The 21,405-nt window shown below is 41.6% G+C and overlaps 1 protein-coding gene across 6 annotated transcripts in view; it reads right to left on the bottom strand.

Moving 5' to 3' along the window:
• LOC146808888 (phospholipase A2 inhibitor gamma subunit B-like) overlaps nt 1-18,868 on the bottom strand; it is a 1,090,687-nt gene extending 1,071,819 nt beyond the window's left edge. For 3 of the 6 annotated variants that reach the window (XR_014966274.1, XR_014966273.1, XM_085615699.1), the window contains exon 1: nt 18,720-18,856. The gene's annotated coding sequence lies outside the window, so the exon portion shown is untranslated. Of the gene's footprint in view, nt 1-16,693; nt 16,778-18,719 lie in introns of all 6 variants that reach the window. The other 3 variants (XM_085615701.1, XM_085615700.1, XM_085615702.1) reach the window with 3 other exon arrangements.
• Between the last annotated feature and the right edge of the window lie 2,537 nt (nt 18,869-21,405).

Genomic DNA, 21,405 nt, shown 5'->3' on the forward strand with positions numbered 1-21,405 from the left:
CAGAAGTAGCTCTCCAAGAAGAAGACTGCAGATTTCTGATACCAGTTCCGATTCTGAAAACGAACAAGGAACGCAATGTTCCAGAAAAGAACATAGAAAGATCAGAGAAAAGGACAGTGAAGAGACAATAAAAGAAATTAGTGAAAAGGAAGTACCAGATGAAAGCTAGAGAAATTCCACCTGAAATAACCAATTTAAGTGAACAAGGGACAGGTACAGAGAGAGGGACAGTTCTCTGCGGAAGACCCCCGAGGAGGTGTAGGGAACAGCAACATCCAGTCAGGTGAAGGGATAAGTAGTCAGCAGGAAGATTGCGTGTCGGAGACTCGAGGAGGGATAGAAGTAGGGAAAACAAAACAAGTGGTGGAAAAAGAAAGTGTTGAGAGTAAAAAGCAAGTTGAAACAGAGTCTGAAGAAAGCAAAGATGAAAAACCTGAAGGTAGAGTTCAAAGAAAAAGAGCCTGGAGAAATGAAAAGAATAACAAAGTAAGTAAGTTAAAAAGAACTGCAAAAGATGACGTTTGGCCGAATAAAATAAAGAAATTGAGATATCGGCTGACACGAGTAAACTCACCAAGGGCTGAACAGGTGAATGAAGTGACAAGTCAGGAGAAATCAAGAGAAGAGACAAGTGTGATTAAAGAAAGCAAAAGAACAAGGAAACCTAACCAGAAGTATAAGTCGCCGGAATGGACGTACGTGGCTCTGCCTGAAAGAGGAGAAGAGGCAGATAGTCAAGGAAATCCAGAGGAGACTGTACTGACAGTGAATGAAGAAGAGGAAGAAGAATCAGAAATCCTGAGAGTTCTCTTGTCCGACATTGGAGAAGAAGAAACGGAAGTTCAGGAAATTCTGTATTTGGATCACAAAAAGAAAACAAAAGACGATGAGATGCCGAACTGAATAGACCAAGAGAGTTGCTGATGAAGAAACAATAAAATAAGACAAAAAGATAAAAACTGGTAGAACCAAGTAGGTGCTTAGAGCTTTGGGTTAGAAAACTAGTTGTGAAGTAGAAGAGGCTAAGTCAAAAGACACGGTCCATTTTAGCAAAGATGGCAAGCATAGATAGTAGCAACGGTAGATGCACCTTTATGAGGAGATGGTGTAAAATGTGTTGTTGTTGTACAGGATTATTAATGCTTCTGTGGAGCATACTTGCTCTTCTGATTTCTTTTAAGGTTACTTTAGATACGCTAGAAGGACATAGGGAAAACAAAACTAATTTAGGGAAAATTCCAAAAGTAGTACCAACTGTAATAGATAAAAATTATTTACATAAAGATAGGTCTATAACTGATTTTTCTAACAATGTGTTTTCAAAATTATTGTATGAATATGTAAAGACAATGGACGTAAGGGACTGCTACGTTTGCATGCAGTTACCTGCTTCTGTTTCAGAAGGAGTGACTTATCACCTTGCAGTAATATATGGAACAACATGCAGTGTAATAGCTAGTTTATTTTATCAAACAGGAAAATTAGAATATTATTTTTCAGATGTAGATAACATTTTCGCACAAGTACCTGCAATTAATAAACTAAACAAGGTAAAACCTGCTAAGGTATTAGGTGAATTTTTCCTAGAAACTAAAGAACTAACATTAGAATATATATTTAAAAACAATTTGACTTGCAGTTTGAAGAAAGAGGAAAAGACATTCTTAGATATGGTTGAAGAAAGGAGATTGAAAATGCAAAGAAAGTCATCTGAAGGAAAGGTGGAAAAGACAGTCTGGGATGTAGAAATGGAAAAACACTTAAAAGGTGAAGCTAGTCCAACTATGGCTTTAGATTGGCCTCATAAAGGGAAATTGTGTATCAGAAGGAATCAAACTGTATACAATAATTACTTTTTAGGTAACAGTGAGTGCCATGATACATACCGAATCATGGGTGGATGGGGATTTAAAGGTGGAAGAGATCCAGTTTTCCCTGGATTATATTTTATCTGTGGGAACAGGGCATATTATCGTTTGCCAGACCATTGGTATGGCACATGTTACGTAGGCCTGGTTTTCCCGAAGATCTTTCATATGGATAGAGGAGAAGATGGTGTACATAGTTTAGGTAATCATTTAGTACGTAGTAAGATAGAATCTTGGACAGAAATTGTGGGTGATACTTTTGGAGCATTGATACCAGCAGTGGGAATATCTCTGAATGCAAACAAAATTAGAAAATTATCAACAGTAGTGGATCGCTTGTCAACAAGCACCGCTGGAGGTTTCATATTGGTAAACACTGAAATGGTTGCCATGCGTGCTATGGTAATTCAAAATCCGCTTGCCCTTGATATATTATTGGCAAAAGAGGGTGGAGTCTGTGGAATGTTGAAAGTTCAGCATTGTTGTGCTAACATTCCTGATGAAAGTAAAGATCTGAAAATTTACATTAGAAATATTACAGAATTACATGACGAAATTGCACCACTGGAGGTTGAAGGTGTTTGGGAAAAGATCGGAAAGAAGATATCAGCTATTAAAAATGTCTTAGTAAAATTAGGTAGTATATTTATATTAAACATATTATAGTATTTCCACTAACATGTGTAATTTCCATAATATTAGTGATAAGATTAGGTTGTATTTGTTGTAAAAATAATAAAAATCAGAAAAGGTTAAAAAGAGAAAACCTAAGGAGAAAAGACAAGAAACAAGAAAGGGAATTTGATGAGATAGAATTAGAAGAGTTAAAGGAGAGCATGTACAAATCGGCAAAAAGAGAAGAAATAGGGGAAACTGAATTATGAATAAGAGCAAGAAAGCATTTCAAATTTCCGTAAAAGAAAATACAAAATGTTGATGGTGTGGTGATAAAATCACCAAAGGGGGGATTGCTGGAGCGGGTAATGCAAAATTTTGTATACCCTCCCCAATTTGCATGTCCATACTAATTAGAATAATCAATTAATTATAACCGTATTAGGTTTTTGAAGTGGATTATTAATCAATCCTACTAATGTATGAATTACACGTGGGATTTGCATTTGCATGGCCTAATTAATATGTAAACTAAAATATGTACGCATGCTAATATTAGAGAAATTAGAATATTGCATGTTATATGTTGCTTTTGTGACGTAATTGTAAGTTGCATTAAATGGTGAGTATAAACGATTTGAATGTTGCTATCATGCTAGATAATTACATACACATAGGGGAATTGGTGAGGGTTTAACAATTTATTAGCCATTTCCATGTATTAATTAAGTTTGTGTTTGTTTTACTTAAGTTGACCATTCGGGCCTTCACAAAGATGGCTGCCCCTTTGACACGACGCATTTGACAAAACTCCACGAGGTTCTGGGTGAAGTGCGCCTGCACTAAGATGAGCAATAGTGGCCTCCTCCTGACCCCAGGCAAGCTGTACCCACCAAGGACGCACAGGGAAAGATGCCAACCCGGCAGACAAAATACTTTCTTTAAAACCGGAACCAGCAAGTGTGATGACTTAATAAACTAAACTATGTGAGAACTTTACCGAATGACCCTTAACCCTCCAATCAGGATTGCCGAAAACCAATATTAGTTACTTTTTGACAGTGATTTTATTATAAAAGATGCTAGAATAGTTAGGTTGGCGCTCCTTTGTTTTTCTGACGTTATGCTGACGGAGCGGACGGTGACGCTGCAGGACAGCTGTTTCCCTGAATCTTTGACGGACTGAAATCTGAAATTAAATGGGCATAGATTGACTGGTACGCGCTTATGCTCTCAACCCAATCTATGGGACTGTAGCGTGCTGCAGGACAACCTGATTGACTTAGAGGATGACATTTAGCCAGAATAGGTAAATATGGTGATCTGCGGTTTGAATAACAGTTCATTTTAATTTGAATTAATGGAGATAAAGCTTGTTATTGATTATTAACAAATGAGTTGGGTTGTTTATTCATAGGGAATGTTTAAATTCAAATGTAAATTAGGGAATTAGAAAATCATCTTACCAGCAACTAACTTAGATCTATCGAGTCACATGGAAGGGATATCTAGAAAGTTAGGTAAAGATGTAAATATATTGTTCTTTAGGTTATAAGGTATTTCCTTTCATGTCAGCGTTTGGAACAATCATCTCTCAGAAAGACAGACCAATGATGTGGGAATGTTGGTGTTATGGGCCCCACCAGTGAATGTATCGATTGAATGTGTTAGTGAGATATTTGGTCTGTGACGAAGGGAGGATTTTGAATTCCATGCTGCAACATGTAATGACATGTAACCAACATTATCTCGGTTGCTCACCGCAATCATCTATACTCATACTCTTAGGTATGTCTTCTGCATTTGACACGGTCATTCACCCTACTTCACTTTCTTCTCACAACTCTTTAACTACTTTTTTTGTTGCATGGTTTAGTTATCTCTTCCAACTTCAATATGAGTCAGTTTCTAAATGACTCAGTCCCAAGGGTTCTTTTGGTCTCCTTTAATACCCTGCCTTCATGGCATTATATCCTCTTGAGACTTTTTTCTAGCAACTTTATGCAGATAACACCCAAGGTCTCATATGCTCAACTTTTCCGAAATTGTAGTTTTCTACATTCCTTCCTCATCTGCACCTACACCACCACTTATCTGTGTCCATTCCCATTACTGCTACAACCTGCTCGTAGGTCTACCTCAACTTTTCTTCTCTAACTTTGGACAAAGTACTTAACTTTGCCCCTTGAACCCTATTTACCCTTCTAAGCCATACACATTCAGGTTGTTTTAAGCAAAACTGTAAGTTATTAACACTAGTCTCAAAGTATGCAGCTGAAATCTTACCTCACTACAACCCATACTAGAAACCTGATATTTGCTAACCAGAATCTTCTGGTCACACCTAGAACACATCATGCAGTCACACGAGTTCAAATTCTTTACCTCCTTGGTAAAATTCAGTGTAACTCACAGCCTACCGATATCTTGCCTTGCTGCTTCCTCGCCCAGTTCAAAACTACCCTCTAGAGTCCCTTCATTGAATCAGAAAGAAGAGTAATAACTCGTACTACATTTTAAATGTCACATGTGAAACAACCTGTATATACCTTACCGTCTGTAGTTGCTGTTTATACGGCTCACAGCAGCACCTTTATATAATATCTTAATCACATGTTTATTTTTAGGTCTCGCCTTGGCAGCGCATGCGCGGTCTCAGCGAGACAAAGTAATCTCTTTGTTGAGTGAAACTCTGCCTATTGGCAGCTAATATGTGCTGCTGCTCGCCATTTGTTTAACATTGCATTGCTCTTTCTTATCTTGCTTATGGTTGGTTTGGGATGCGAAACGTCACTTCCTTTGTGCTGCCGTTTTGCAGGAAGCAGCACCGACTAACTACTGTTTAGTTACACTGCTGGGCTGTAATTAATCTATTTAGGGACTACTTTTTCTCAGTGCGGCTCCCATTTTACGGCCGCAGTTTGCTTTTACTTGCTTACGGAGGATTTGCCCTCCCCTAGCCCCCGTCAAGCTCCTCTGTTCGCTATGACTGGCACGCTCGCGGCTCCCATTTCCAAGCCGCCGTTTATTTATGCTTGGTTTTTTTTGGGGGGGAGCCTCCCCCGACCCCATGTGCGAAGGTGGCAGGGCTCGCCAACCCCGAGATGTACTCAGCTGGCTCTGCCCTGACTAATCTCACTCAGAGTCCAAGGGGGAAGGGGCGGTTCTGCTTCGCCATTTTGCTCGCAGCTCCCATTTCACGGCTGCCGTTTATTTATGCTTGGGTTTGTGTTTTTGCTGCCTTCTGTCAACGTACGTGTATGGCTGGCTCTAACGTGACTGCCGCCCCAGACTCGCCCCGCCCTCAACCACAGCACCAGGGAAGCCCATGCCCCTGAGCAAAGGGAGCAGGCGGCTGAGGAAATATGAATTTTATGACCAGTTATGTCCCCTATCTTAGACCCCAACGGCTCCATGTACATGCTACAAGTACATGTATGTTCCCTCCAGTTCCAGCTATGAAGACGCAAATACATGTGCGTCCAACGTCAACATGCCCTCTTTTAGATCCGCCAGGAATGGGTCGAATATTCCATTCCTAAGTATGATTGGCCACCGACTTTATATGGTTCACCTTTCTAGTTTTACAGTTCAGGCGAGTAGGCCCTGAATTCTGTCATCAAGCCTTTTCCTGCTTCTGCCTCTGAAATGCTCCAGCCTGGACCTGCATCCGTGTCCATGAACTTTGTCTTACTCTCTGCGCGACTAACGGTGCCTGACGCGGCCTGTTGCCTGCCAAAAACTGTATTCAGCCTTCAAGTTATCTGCTCCGCTCCTCACCCAATGCATTCCTGTCTAGTAGTTTAGGTAAACATCCTTCCAGCTACCGAGCAAAGGGCTCGGCCTCGCTGTCTTTATGCAAGTAATTCATAGTCCCTGTTACCATGGAAGATTCCTGCCCCCTCGCATCTCGTGTAGACACATAGACGCTTGTACATGCACTAACAGTCAGTATAGAATAGATTCCGTCCGAGAGACCTTTCCTTTCGGATAAAACAGTTCCTTAAACAAAGATATTAGATACTATTTGGGATTAGGTTGACCTGACCCCCCAGACTTCTGTCTCCACATGTAGAGCTAAATGTCAATTCCCCTTCACCCTCTAGTTGCACGTCAATCACACGTCATACGGCTGCGCGCGCATCTCTGCCAAATATTTCTGCTGACACTGCAGGATTCTCTTATGGATCCACCCACTTGTGACATCATTTTAAATGACGTTTCTAGTATACGCCTGTATTTACGCCTATTTCCATTACGTATGTGTATTCTTATCTGTATTATCAGCTGTTACGCCTCCTGCATCTGTCTTAATGCAATGCTTTCCATATATATATTGTTACTTGTCAATAATGTATTGCCTATCCCTTCCTGAACCTTCGTGGTGATGGAATAAGATTGCCTAGTTCGAACTATAATTCCTTTGTAAGGAATAAAGCCCTTTTCAGAACCTCTAATACCACGGATTCTGCCTCTTATTTTGACTGAGTTATTCTTACTAGACTTTACCGCATAAAAAAATAGTACAGGTAATTTAAATATTTACCACACGGCCGAGTTACTGAGGTAAGGCTATGAGGGCATGGACTTCCTTGAGATATTTTCGCTGTATGTGTGATAGTTGAGCAATGCACTTCATTGACTGTGTGGTGCACTCTATTTTACGTCCAACTGTGTTTAAATAAGTGGCCCTTAAAAGTGTATAAACACAAAATGTTCCCCTATACAGGTAGCTATGCTCCGCACCAATGCTTACTGTGAATGTCCCTGTCCCTTAGTTGATTTGCTCTTTCTCTGCCGCTCAGGGTAGAAGAGAGAAAAATAAATGTTGTGAAAGGCTTCTATTGTGTTCTGCAAACAGAGAAGCAGCCCATGAGAGGTGAGTGATTTACTAAAATAATGATTTAAGGTTTAAATTCCGTCTCCCTAAATTAATTTTTGTGAGCGCGATTTAACTGTGGAATCATATGTAGGCATTAGTCCGTACTTGTTTACAAGTGCATTACTGAGCTAGGTTGGACAAATACAGCGGCTGCCAGTAGGACTGGATAGCGATAGCCTTAAAACAAAACTTATTCTAGAGGTCTTGCAGCTTTCCTGGCTCGGGGGCGCGTTTCTCTGCTTTGCATTTTCCAGCAATCTCTCATGAAAAGACCCAAGACGTGATAGTCTCTAGAGTAATCACTACGCCTTTATAGCACATATTTCATTACTGCAAACTAGGCTCTTCTCACCTCCCGGTATATTCCTTGGCAATTTTATTTCATTTGCCGTCGTTAAATCGCAGACTCATTATTTTGTTATTACCTGGGATGAGCTGATGAGCATCTAACAGGTACAAATCCACAAAGGGAAATGACACTAAGGATCCCTCATTCTCCACAGAAATGATACCACAACCAATAATAATGAATCGCTGCGCTCACTGTTGCAGTGTATTTGAGAAGAAAAGCGAGACAGCTTTTTTGCAAAGTAGGGCTTCACTAATGTGTTTACTTTTTTTTCACTTGATGCACGGATCCAACTCACCTAAGGCACTTTCCTTGTTCCTTGTGTGAATTAGAGCAACTTATCGCCTTAGGCAATTACTGGTTTGTGCTTTCAAGTGTGCGCATACATTATTCAGTCAGCTCCACCTTCATGTTTATATTACAGTAAGTCTGTGCTGCTGCGAGGCTTCAAAAAGCGGAGCTAAGTTTAAAAGCATGCACAAAAAACAAAAATCAGTCTCTGATATCTGAATTTGAGGGTACATTCCAGAGAGCATTTTGTTGCCAGTAAAGTACACGTTGGTGTTTTCAAAGTGTATTGCTAGGGCATTGTGCCATCAAGGTCAGATTCTAAGAAGGTTCCTTTCCAGTAAGGGGTGATAAAAAATTGAGCAATAGTATTAATGTCTTTAGCAGGAGTCAACTTATATGATAATGTGTATATCTTTCATTACCATGTCACTTTTATTAATGTCGATGAAACCATCCCCTTATATTCAAAAACTAATTTTAGCCCTCCCTCCTTACCTCTCTCCCTCTCCCTCTCTGCATGGACACATCGGGATGGTGGATTCTGGTTCAGACGTTGGGAAAGGGGCCGTTGCACATTGCATTAGCAATGTTAAACGCCATTGCAAGGAGCTTTCCTCTCATGAGTGATGACAATCTTGTAATCCAGGTTCCACACCAGCCACAATTCAAGGACACTCCAGAAGAGATTGTCATAAGAAACAAGGAAACTCAGGATGCCGCAGATGCTAACAACGATTTTGCAATTCTCAAACATAAACGGATTCTTCTAGAATAGTGGACATTTATCGAGAAAAGATCAGAAATTCTTCCTATAGAATTTCCCAGATTTTGTGTTGTATTCAACTCCTAGAAAATTAATTGTCCTGCTATAAGAAAAGAACAAGCATTTGCAATGCAATAGGTCTCTCATTTGCTATAGTTTAAGCTATTGGCATTGTAAATCACAATGTCTTTCATTTATGTTTTAAAAACTAAAACATAAATAAAAGGCATTGTCATTTTCAATGCCAATAGCTCAAACTGACGTAAATGCGATACCTATTGCATTGCAAATGCTTGTTTGAAAGCCATGAAATTTGTGAATCTTGTTTTGTAGCACCGTTTTTCTTAGTTCAGCATTTCAGTAACAAAAGTTAATGTTGCTCAAGTAAATAAGTAAACAAAAGCAATGTAGTGAGCATCATGCAAATGATTAGATCAGTTGTAGTGCATTAATTAGACAGTTAGTAAACTTGCTTTCTTGTAGAATCAGTTTATGTGTTAGTGGATAGATTCAAGCACCATTGTAGGCAATGTACAACTAAAGTTAAGCTATTTTTTTCAACTATATGAATTTTGTGTTTTTGTAGGGATTCAAATCACTGCGTCTCTGAGAATGCATACCTTTTTAACTATCTATGTAGCGGCACAGACACATAACCAGATCATAGATTCACACTTAACAGCAGTCAATGATACAGAGCCTCAAACAAAGGCACACCAGGCGGTTGAGAGGTGTGTGACTTGAACTGCCTGGTAAGCAGTTGGCGCATGAGAGGGCCATTGGTAAATCGATGGATCCAGCCGAAAGAATGTAAGGACCCTTGCAGAGCGGATGACCCTATCAAAGAGGAGGGGAATGCTGTTAAATTGGAGGACCACAACCGCAGCTTGGAAGCTTCAGCAAAGTGGAAGGCTGCGGGCTGAGGCAGCATATATCGCAGAGCAGCAGGTTAGTTGTAGGAAAGCTCCAGCCTGCAAAACCCCATTCTCCAGGTCTGAAGATGCTTTATCTATAGAAATGGACGGCGTTTTTTGAGTAAAAAATAGCGCTGCTGGGAATGTCCTGTAATGGGTCAACAACGTGCTGGCTAAGGGAGCTTTAGGTCATTGGTCTGTAGGGGTTAATAGGTCTTTTGGATGCCTGAAAGGGGATTGTGAACATATAAGCCGTTCTCCGAGTCTGACATGGAGTAGCATTTAGAGCATTGCCTTGGGTGGAATATGCAGGTTTTGAGGGCTTTCGGTAGGCTTTGTATTGGTGAGTAGAACATATGAGTTTGATGATTGTCTTTTAAAGCCATTTCTCTTCTACAGCACAAGGGGGGGGGGGGGCTACCCCAGAGCATTAATTCAGATGGCAAGTGATTGTGAGGAGCCATCCCTAAGCTAACTGCTGTGTGCTGTTTAAATGACAGCCTGATTTTTAAGAATTTGTATTCTAGACCTTGTACTCCTTTGTGAGTGATGTAGAGTGACTTGAAACATGTTTATGGTAACTGTTTTAGTAAGTGGAGGGTGGAAAGGGCTTTGATAGCCTAGTTATTGTTCTAAGGTTTAATAGTAGCATAACTGCTGCATTTTCAACTGGGGGAAAGCAGCCCAGAAGATCAGCGCACAGGTAACTGACATTCTAGTTGGCAGTTCACTAGCAATATAGCAAGAACTCTTCGTGGCTACGTCAGGGAGAGAAAATCTGACAATCTTTTCAAGTAGAAATTAATCTTGGCTTATTTTCTGGCATGGTCAGTTGCTGATAAGATTGCTTTCTAGGGTGCCGTTGGACACACTGTGCTTAAAGACTGGCAGTCAGTTAATCTCGTGGAAGTAATGATTCTGTCGAGCTGTGCTGCATGTAAACAAATTGACAATTCTATAAACGGCTGTAGTTGTTTCTGTTAGCAACGTATGGTTAAAGCGAGAATAAGCTGCAGAAGGTAATTATTGTATTTCCTTTAAGTGACATGACAGTAAATAGATAACTTTTCACACTACTGTCTGTGTGATTGCAGAACTTGTTTATGATAGAATGCAGTACTCTATGCCAGCACATTCTGGATTTAAAGGCTAAAGGCTTCTTCGTTTTGGGTAATAAAGTAGTAATTAAGACCTCTTATGACGTCTCAAGTGTCTAAAGTGCAGTGTGGTTTGTGTGTCACATAAAATGTGCTTTCCTCACGTTCTCAATAGCCTTGCATGTCCATGAAAGTGTCACTCCACTTCAAACGCAAATTTCTGATCCAGAAACCTTCCTTCTTCCAACCCAAGGAAGACACTCAAGGCTGCCCATACCAGCCCTCCTCATCCATCACCTGACTTTCGCTAAAGTAAAAGCATTCACATTTTTGCATTCCTCCCCGTTAAGGTGGTTAGGTCGAGCCTGGGCAGCGCATGCACTGCTCTGCAAGGCATGCTGTATTGAGGTAGGGAACTGAAGCTCCGCCCACCTTTTTCATTGGGTTGTGTCATTGTCCACAATAACTGTGGCTGTTCATTGGTCAAAATGTTTAGTACCTCCTTGTCTCATTTTGTACCCTCCCATGGCGACACCCCGTTACGTGTGTTGTTGCTCGGTAGGCTTTAATTACAGCCTCCTAACACAATTTTCTCAAATAGCGTTGTCCTGCATGCTGTTGCAGGCAGAACACTTTCTCTCCTAACGCTTTTGAAAAATGTTATAGCACACTGTTAAGACGAAGACGAGGATTGTTGAGCAAATGGTTTTATTCACGAAGGAAGCAGTTAGATGTACAACCGGTCAGCCTCACGTCCAGGAACAGCCTGACCTTCGTTTGCCTGCTCCGCGTTCCATATTCTATGAAATGCGGAACATGCACGAGGCAGTACAAGTTATAACATAACACATCCCCTTTTCTCAATAAACCAAGGAAACGAACAAAAACTAAATATGAAACAATACAGTACCTAAAATGATCATGCAAAACAAATCAATGTAAGTAACATACTAACATAGCATATCCTAAACAAGAATAAACTAAAACAACACAGGCTATTATACCTTACACAAATTACAAAGGAAAATTTTCTGAAATGTAATCTTTTAACCAAACCGGCGGTCTTCTCTCCCGCTTGTGATGGATGAGATCAGAAGCAGAAGTAACACCACTAGTGCACACGTTTAGAGGATCAGAGGCCTGTACTGGGGCACTAGAAACGTCATTTTGTTCACCTGTGGGCATATTTATATCTGGGTTTACATTTACGCTGTTATCAACACTGACCCTGTCCAAACAATCCTCTTGATCAAATAGCGGAGGAACATCGTTTGAGCAAGTAGAAGGTGCAGGACATTTAGCTACCCTCTTGAGATTCCACACCTTGCCATCAGACAGACGAACAGAATTATTTAGAAGTTCAATTACCTGTAAAGGTTCATAAAATTTGCTAATATCTTTTGCAACTTTTCCAGGTTTCTTAATTCTCACCCACTGTCCAATTATTATGTCAGGTTGCCTAGTATTGTGTTTAGAATCATACCAGTCCTTCCTTTTAGATTGAAGAGTGACAGCTTTCTCTCTGACAGCCTCTTCAGACCAATGCACTACGTTGTGTTTGAATAACCAACCAGGCGTAAATTTCGTAGTGGGATTCCTGCCCCGCATTAGCACAAAGGGTGGATACCCTGTGGCCTCACACACCGTAAGCCCAAACCATTTTCATAACCTGTCTCCCAATCCCCCTGCTTAACAGCCATTTGAATTGTGTTTTTGATAACCCTGTTGAAACGCTCAACCATTCCATTACTGTTAGGGTTGTAGAGTGCTGTAGTTTTGTGTTTTATACATAGTTTATCAAAATACTCTTTGGCTCTGTTTGATGTGAATTGAACACCGTTATCACTAAGCAGAACGGAAGGAATACCTTCGGATTGAAAAGATTTGTCTAGAAATTTAAGGACCGACTCAGTGTCAGCTCTAGAAACTACCTTAACTATGGGCCATCTAGAAAACAAATTCATTAACACTAAGATGAATTTCTGTTCATTACCAATGGGACCCATAATGTCTATGGCAGTATGTTCCCAAGGAGAGCTCGGTCTTGACATCACTCCTAACAGGGGGTTACACACAACCAAAGACTTATGAGCTACTTTGCATACATCACACTCGCGAACAAATAGCTCGATTTCTGCGTCCATGTTAGGCCACCAAAATGAAGCTTTAACGGTTTGTTTAGTACGAACAATGCCAAAGTGGCCCTCATGACACAGGGCTATAATAGATGGACGCAAACTTTTGGGTGGAATGACTCTTTCCCCTCTCCATATATTGTCCCCCCAGATACTCAACTCAAACCTAACTTCCCAATAGGGTTTTAAAGGATGATTACTTCCCAACTTCCTGAGCCAAGATTGAGTGAGATGAGTTTTGACATCGTGTAAATCATTATCTTTAACATATTCCTCATCCCATTTCATTTTAGAAATACCACAATTGCCATAATCCTGAACAAATGCAATCTGATAAGAGTTCCAGATTTCATCTTCACACTCAACCATTTGTTTGGGCATTCTAGATAAAAAATCAGCCATGTAATTTTTTTTCCCCGGGATGTGTTCTATTTTATAACAATAATCCTGTAGCCTGATTGCCAACCTGGCAACTCTTGCTGATGTATTTATGGTACCTTCTGTAGTAAGTACTTTGAGAAGAGGTTTATGATCACTGCGCAACGTGAAATGTTTCCCCCATACAAAAGCTCTGAAATGATCAACAGCCCAAACACACGCTAATGTTTCTTTCTCAATAACTGAGTACTTTTCCTCAGTAGGTGACAATGATCTAGAGGCAAATGCTATTATATGTTCATTGCCCTGATCATCAGTTTGTGAAAAAACGGCCCCTAACCCTTTGAAGCTAGCATCAGTAATTATTATGCTGTTGGCATCAGGGTTGAAACTCTTCAACGAAGCAACATTGGAAATGCAATCCTTTATGTCCTCAAAATCCTGTTGACAATCTACAGACCAGTCAAATTTGTTTTTGTCCTTCAACAATTGTCTGATATTGTAAGTTCTAGCAGAGAAGTTTTGTATATACTTAGAACAAAATTCAGCAAGACCGATGAAAGATCTTACATCATCCTTGCAAGTTGGAGCTGGGGCAGATTTAATCGAATCCACGAGGTTGGGTTTGGGTCGGATACCCTCGCTGTCAATTATGTGACCTAAATAGGTAACGTTATCACTAGCAAATGTGCACTTGGAGTATTCTACAGTTAACCCTTTAGCGTCCAAAATAGACAACACTTCTTGTAACGTTTTATCATGGTCAGCTGTATCTTTTCCAAATATTAGGATGTCGTCCTGAAAAAATTTGGTGTTTTTAACAGTGGAGAATAAATGGTGCATTAAGCGCTGAAAAACAGCAGCAGCGGACGCAAAACCGAAAGGCATCCTTTTGAATTGGAAACACCCTTGTGGAGTGACAAATGTGGTAAGCTTTTTGCTATCTTTGTGAAGTGGAATCTGGTGGTACGCAGCAGATAGGTCAACTGTTGAAAACACCTTTGCACCATCCAATAAAGCTAACATTTCATTTATTTTTGGCAAAGGAAATTGATCAATGACTATGTTCTCATTTAGATGGCGTAAATCCACACACAGTCTCAATTTACCATTGCTACGTTTAACGACGACTAAAGGAGAAACCCACTCAGAACTTTCTACAGGTTCAATAATGTAAGCTGAAATCAGTTTATCCAATTCCTTGGCTACATCATCTCTCAAGGAAATGGGAACATTCCTGATTGGCTACATCATCTCTCAAGGAAATGGGAACATTCCTGACCTTGTGTATCTTAGGAATTGCGTTTTCTTTTAAGATGATTTTATGTTCAAAACCCTTAAGTTTGCCAATATTTTTTTTGAAAACCGTAGGGAATTTTTTTAATAGTTTTTCACCTATTTTAATGCCTTCATCCATTACTAGAACTTGTTCGGCAGAATTTGGATCTAAAATTATGTGTAAATTCTTTTGATCCTTTCATCCGAGAACAGATGGACCCTTTTTTGAAATGTACAATTTTCCATAAGCATGGCGATTTTTGAATTCAAACTTAAACCAACGATAACCCAGTATGTCAATCTTTTCTCCCCCATATCCTTCAGGGTCTATGTCAGAAGCAAATAGTTTCGACCCCACCTTGCTAGTAAACTGTTTCTGCCACACCTCCTCGTTCACTATTGAATAAGGTGAGCCAGAATCAGCATACACTTTAACACGCACACGACCTATGTGAACCCAACACTCAGGTTTGTTTTCAATTATAAGGCATCCATCTCTTATGTTTAACATTAATTTCTTTTTAACAGCACCCGAACATTCAGAAACAGGGTCATCATTGCTGCTTACATCACTATCTGAATCCTGGTCCTATAGAATACATTTAACAGCATTCGTCTTCCTCCTGCAGGATTTTGTGTAGTGACCATAAATACCACATGCGCTGCATTTAGCTTTCCTAGCAGGGCAAGATTTAGCAAACGCTAAATGTTCTAAGCTACCACACCTATAACATTTGGGAGATCCGTTATGAAACTTATATTTCTTCCCTCCCTCTATTTTGGTTTTGGCTAAAACACTTTTTTTAGAACCAGATTTGATTTTAGCTATGGTTTCTTTTACTGCCTCATCTGTTTTCAAAGCATTTGCACATCTGCTTGAAGTTTCAGCTTTGCGGACAATCGCCAGAATGTCGTTAAGACATGAATCGCCATTTATCCACAAGCGCTCTTGAATAGCAGGGTTGCAAGCATGCATGACAACTTGATCACGTACTAAATCTTCCAACAATGCACCAAAAGCACAATCAACAGCTAGTTTTTTTAACTCTCCAACATAATCATCCACTGATTCATTTTTTAGCTGTTTTCTCTGGAAAACTTATAGCGCGTAATACCAATACAGACCTTTGGTGCAAAATACTTATCTAAATTGGCAAGTGCTGCTGTGAAAACATTACTATCACCATCACCAACAGGTTTGTTCATTTGGTTATAGGTTTTTAAACCATGGGGACCTAACGAATGTAAAAGGATCCGCTTTTTGTGTGGAGCAGCCATTTTTCCGTCAGAGTCTACAGTTTCGATGAAATTTAAAAAATATTCTTTCCATTCTGTCCACCTGAGAGACGGTTCAGAACCTGAAGACCAAAAAGCTTGAGGATGACTGAGTGAAAAAGTTTGTTGGCTCATTGTAGCAATAAAAATATTCACGTAATGTTATTGTAGGCTGAAACGCTCAAAAATAAAATAAAGAGAAATAACAGTGAACGAAAAGATGAGGAATAAAAAACTAGATGAGAAGTAGCTCTGTAAAAAGATCTTATGCACTGTCTTTAGTTCAAATAAGGCAAAAAAAGTGGAATTGTTCAGTGAATAAAAGAAAATATTCATGCACTGTCCATACTTCACCACTTAAATCCGGACAAAGTTTTCATTTACAGACGAAACAGTAGGTGGCAGTAGAATTACACGAATAATACTTCACTCGTATATCAGGTACAACCAACTTGAAAGTTCTTTGCTGTACGTACATCAATTGTATCAAAATAGTGCTATAGCGATTATAAAGATCATTAGCGCTGACTGACCGGTCAAAACGTTTCTTTTCGTAGAGTAAATCGCATCCAAAGCACTATTTTTTTTTTGTAATCGCGTCCTCCTCAATCCAAAATGGCCGTTGCGCGATGACGTGAAGGCGCGCTATTTCCTGTACGCGCAATGAGTCACTGACGCGCAATGTTCGCTACACACAGACTAACGTTTCGCGCAATGCAGCACGAGCACAAACAATGGTGACAGGCAAGGACTCTACGTTGCTAAGCGATGGCCCAGTTTAAACTCGCAGCGGACGCCCAGATAACAGTAAATCAGTTTTTTGGCAATTACATAAAACTTTTGCTCACCGTTTCAATAGTCCGTTGCTTGCGTAGATAGCATCTTGTCTATGTCGCGCTCCGAAGTGTTAGAAAGCAGTATTTTTATGCGTTCTAGGTGAATAAAAAAAAAAATCCTCTCAAAATGAAGAAAATAGTAAATCCTCGGTGGTCTCTATTCTTTGGTAATCCCATCCGATCGTCGCCAAATTTGTTAAGACGAGGATTGTTGAGCAAATGGTTTTATTCACGAAGGAAGCAGTTAGATGTACAACCGGTCAGCCTCACGTCCAGGAACAGTCTGACCTTCGTTTGCCTGCTCCACGTTCCATATTCTATGAAACGCGGAACATGCACGAGACAGTACAAGTTATAACATAACACACACATTGCAATGCAATAGGTTTCGCATTTGCGAGAGTTTAAGCTATTGGCATCGTAAATGACAAAGCCTTTTATTTATCTGTTTTAAAAACAACACATAAATAAAAGGCATTGTCACTTAAAATGCCAATAGCTCAAACTCTCATAAATGCGAGACCTATTGCATTGCAAATATTTGTTTTATTTATCCAGATGCCGGAGTGTGAACTTTTAGTGCCACACACAACACTGTAATGCTGTTTAAGTTTCTTAGATAATTTATAGAGTTTGTCTCAGGCAGCTGCACAGATGGGAGGAGGCAGTCATTAACGTACATGGGTTTTTAGGTCTGGCTTGACAGTGCAAGCTCATTTTACCTCTTGGCATTGCCAATGCTAGTTTTGTTTTTCACAGTTTGAACTTGTTGTCTTTCTTAGGTTTATGGGGGGAATGTAGTATCCTGAATGATACATACACAGGTACTCCGTCCTTGATGTCTATACATAACCCTCACCACACTCATCGAACACAAGCGTCACTGGTCACGTGACCCTAGGCACGCGCCCATGGTCAGTTATTTGCATTATACCTTGTGTATTTATTATTGAATATATGCGCCTAGGGCACACAACATAACAAAGAGAACGGGTCTGCTTTCGGACCACTTTAACCCCCTCCTAAGCCAACCACATTAGATAGATTCTTAATACTCTCATCCGTGCCTCCGCGTGAGACAGCTCTTGCCCTCTCTTGTGCAAGCTGCTCCGGCAGCCCAGCCCTATTCAGTTGTTCCTGCACGCTCTACTTTGCCCCTTCCGCTGCTCGAGCCGTCACTGCGATGATCCCTTGGTCACTACACTGCTTACACTCCCTGGACGGGGAGTCTTCTGACTGACCCTCCCTCCATCTCGCTGCTTGTGCGCTCTCTCCGCTGCCTCTGTACTGTCCACACTCCCCAGGTGACCTGTCTCCTCTACTTGACAACTCCCACAAAGCGGGCCTCCTCACCTGGCGCTGCACAAAGGATCCTACCCCTCCAGCAGCTTCGTCTCGCCCAGCATTGCCTATTCTCTCCCTGCACCTGGTCCTCCCCTCATCCCTCCATCCTAGCACCTCAATGTGTCACTCAGCAGGGCCTCTTCTCTCCGTGCGCAACTGCCTCGCCCCCCCCCCCCCCCCAGAGGACCCTGCTCCTTGGCCTACACCGGGACCCTGCTCATTGGCCTTCCCACAGAGGACCCTGCTCCCTGGCCTACGCCGGGACTCTGCTCCCTGGCCTCCCCCTAAAGGACCCTGCTCCTCGGCCTACACCGGGAGCCTGCTCCTTGGCCTTCCCATAGAGGACCCTGCTCATTGGCCTTCCCACAGAGGACCCTGCTCATTGGCCTACACCGGGACCCTGCTCCTTGGCCTTACCACAGAGGACCCTGCTCCTTGGCCTACACCGACCCTGCTCCTTAGCCTTCCCACAGAGGACCCTGCTCCTTTCATTCCCATAGAGGACCCTGCTCCTTGGCCTACACCGGGACCCTGCTCCTTGGCATACACCGGGACCCTGCTCCTTGGCCTTCCCACAGAGGACCCTGCTCCTTGGCCTACACCGGGACCCTGCTCCTTGGCCTTCACCGAATCTTTAATCCCTGTTCCGCTCCATTTCTCCCCGCACCTCCTCCTCGCCCATCACCTCATTTACCTCATATATTCACCGAGAAGGGCTTCTCCTCTCCCTACCTCTTCTTCTCACTCGGCAGGGCCTCCTTCCCTGCCTGCAGTGCTGGTCTTCTGCCTATGCCAATCCCGCCACAATCTCCGCCCTCTTTTCCTTTTTCCTCTATGTCCTGCAAGTGGCAGTTACTCGCGCTCACTTAAATTCTTACTTGCCATGGACACAAAGAAAGGACGAGCCGCGACAGCTGCCGTGACTGCCGAACGTGGACACAAAGAAAGGACTAGGCGCGGTAACGCGCAGCCAATGAGAAACTGGCATGCGAGGTGCCCCCCCCCCCCAAAAAAAACCCCCAGCTCATATTGAGAAAAAAAACCTATATAATGATAAGTTTTTAAAAAAAACATTTAAATTGAAGCAGACATTGGAAAGGCCAATACGTCTGAGTTTTTGCCTGAAGAAGTTACTGCTTCACTGTGTCAAGTGTGTATAGGCCTTTAAATGGATGAACATGACAATATGTAACAGTACCAATATGGACATAGCTACCAAGTTTTTTATTTTGCGTATGTGGGACATTTCTATGGTTTCAGTGTACATTCTACAATCAAATGTGTGACACTTTGAGTGACTACTTATCTTTTAGTATGTGTATTACAGTCAATGACTTGCATAGTTAAAGTGCTTTCTCAGTCTCAGAACGGAACGTCGAAGCACAGCTGAGTCATTACGTGGGTGGATGATTGGCTAAGTGCATGCGGACCTGTCAAGTCACCTGCAAATTATCCTTTTCACCCTCATTACACTTAATTTCTGAGTTGAAAGAGACGACTTTTACCTTAGGTGATCTGCTGTTGTTTTGCTTGGTACAGTGCTTTAAATGGAAATACAGAAGCGCTTGTACTCTCTATTAAGAGTAGCACCCATGCATGCAAACCCTCCAGATTGAGGCGGGAGATGACTGATGTCAAGGCTAGTCTCGCACCTCCCTACTCCCGATTCCTGCATGCCAAAACTTGATTACTCGGTGGGTTTCTGCCGAAAGGTATTGATATTGTGTGACTGGGAGTATGCACTGCCAGGAACCTGCTCCTGTAGGGCAACGCACAACATTTTTGTCATGCACTCTTTCTGCCTGCCATAGCGCTTTCTACATGCTCCTGACAGGTAATAACAAGCATTGGCATAGCCAATAGGTCTCGCTTTTGGGACCTTATAAGTATTTAGTTATGCAACTGTTGCATGGCTAAACACTTATAAGGTCCCAAAGGCGAGACCTATTGGCTATGCCAATGCTTGTTCAATGTATAGTGCTGCGTTTACCCATTGCGTGTGCTCTGGGAGCTCCTTGGTGTCTTGGTATGCCGACTGTTCAGTTATTCCAGTGGGGTGGTCTGAATACGGGGTCGGGTTCGCAAAGTTTTCTTGTTCTCGTTCCACAACCAGCATTGACCGCGAAAGCGAAAGTGATGCATTGGCCGCGACTGCGAAAGTGATGGCAGGGACGCGCTCTGTGGTAAGGGGGGCAGAGCGAGGCGCTTCGGAGAGCAAGGCTTAATGTGCCATAAAAGCCACATGGCGGCTGTGCGCGTGCACGCTCGCGTGAACGCAAGCGCTAAGCCGCCTGTGGCAGCACTTTGAAATGCCGTATACAAAATGTCTCTCCGAGCAGCGCATGCGCTGGCTCAGCGAGACCTAAGAAATGCATATTTGCATTTCTGGTTCCCCCATCCTGCAGCAGCACTCTTGCAAGTCCCATACATGACAAAATACCCGATTCTGGCCTCTATAGAAGTCAATGGGAGAAATATTTTCCTGAGTATTGTTTTAAAATCTACCACTTTTCTCTTCTAAAATGTTGCCATGTATGAGTACCTATTTGCTCCAAAGAAGTGCTGGTACTCTTCCGTTAAGTGCATTGCAGAAGAGCTGAAAAGTGCAGGTACTCTCCCTTTCAAATTACAGAAGTGCAGGTATTCAGTACTCACACATGCCAACATCTTTGGACAGGGAAGTGGGAGATATTGAAAAAGAAATCGGGAGAATGTAATTTCCTCTTTGACTTCTATTGGAGAAGATGCTTTTCATGAGGGAGACAGCCAAAATAAAGCAATTATTTGCTTGATAAATCGGGAGTATCCTGCCTGAATCAGGCCTATTGGCTTGTATGAGTACTGCACAGTATCTGTCTATTTAAAGAACTGGTACAGACATTCTGAGTAGTCTCAGTAAAAAATACAGAAATCTACAGAACTTATATTTTTCAAAGTGTTCCACTTAAGGGTGAGCACTCTGCTGATGCGGGTGCTCAGCAGTTGGACATTGGCACATCTGTTTATGAACTTGCATTCTGTTCTGGAGAAGTTGCTTCAGTTTAAAGCACTTCTGGCATACAGGGAGTGGTGTTAATCCCCTAAGGATTTTTTTGATCAACTGGACCCGATGAGCAAATTTCAATGTAAATAGTAAAGCACATCAGGCTTTCCAATGAATATGACACACATTTTAAAATAAAACAATGAATGTTCATTAAAGGTTTTAAATCATTACAGAAGGCAAAATAGATGGTTAGAATCAGGCAATTAGTCATAGTTGCAAGGTAGAAATATTATTTAATATGGCTCGGAGGCCTTATCATGTAATACTAACACAATACACAGAGATGGACCTTGGATTCACCCTTAGCAGCCTTAGCTCAGTCCTGGTAGAGAGG

Source organism: Triturus cristatus, chromosome 7, assembly GCF_964204655.1.
Source record: "Triturus cristatus chromosome 7, aTriCri1.1, whole genome shotgun sequence".
Classification (NCBI taxonomy): Eukaryota; Metazoa; Chordata; class Amphibia; order Caudata; family Salamandridae; genus Triturus; species Triturus cristatus.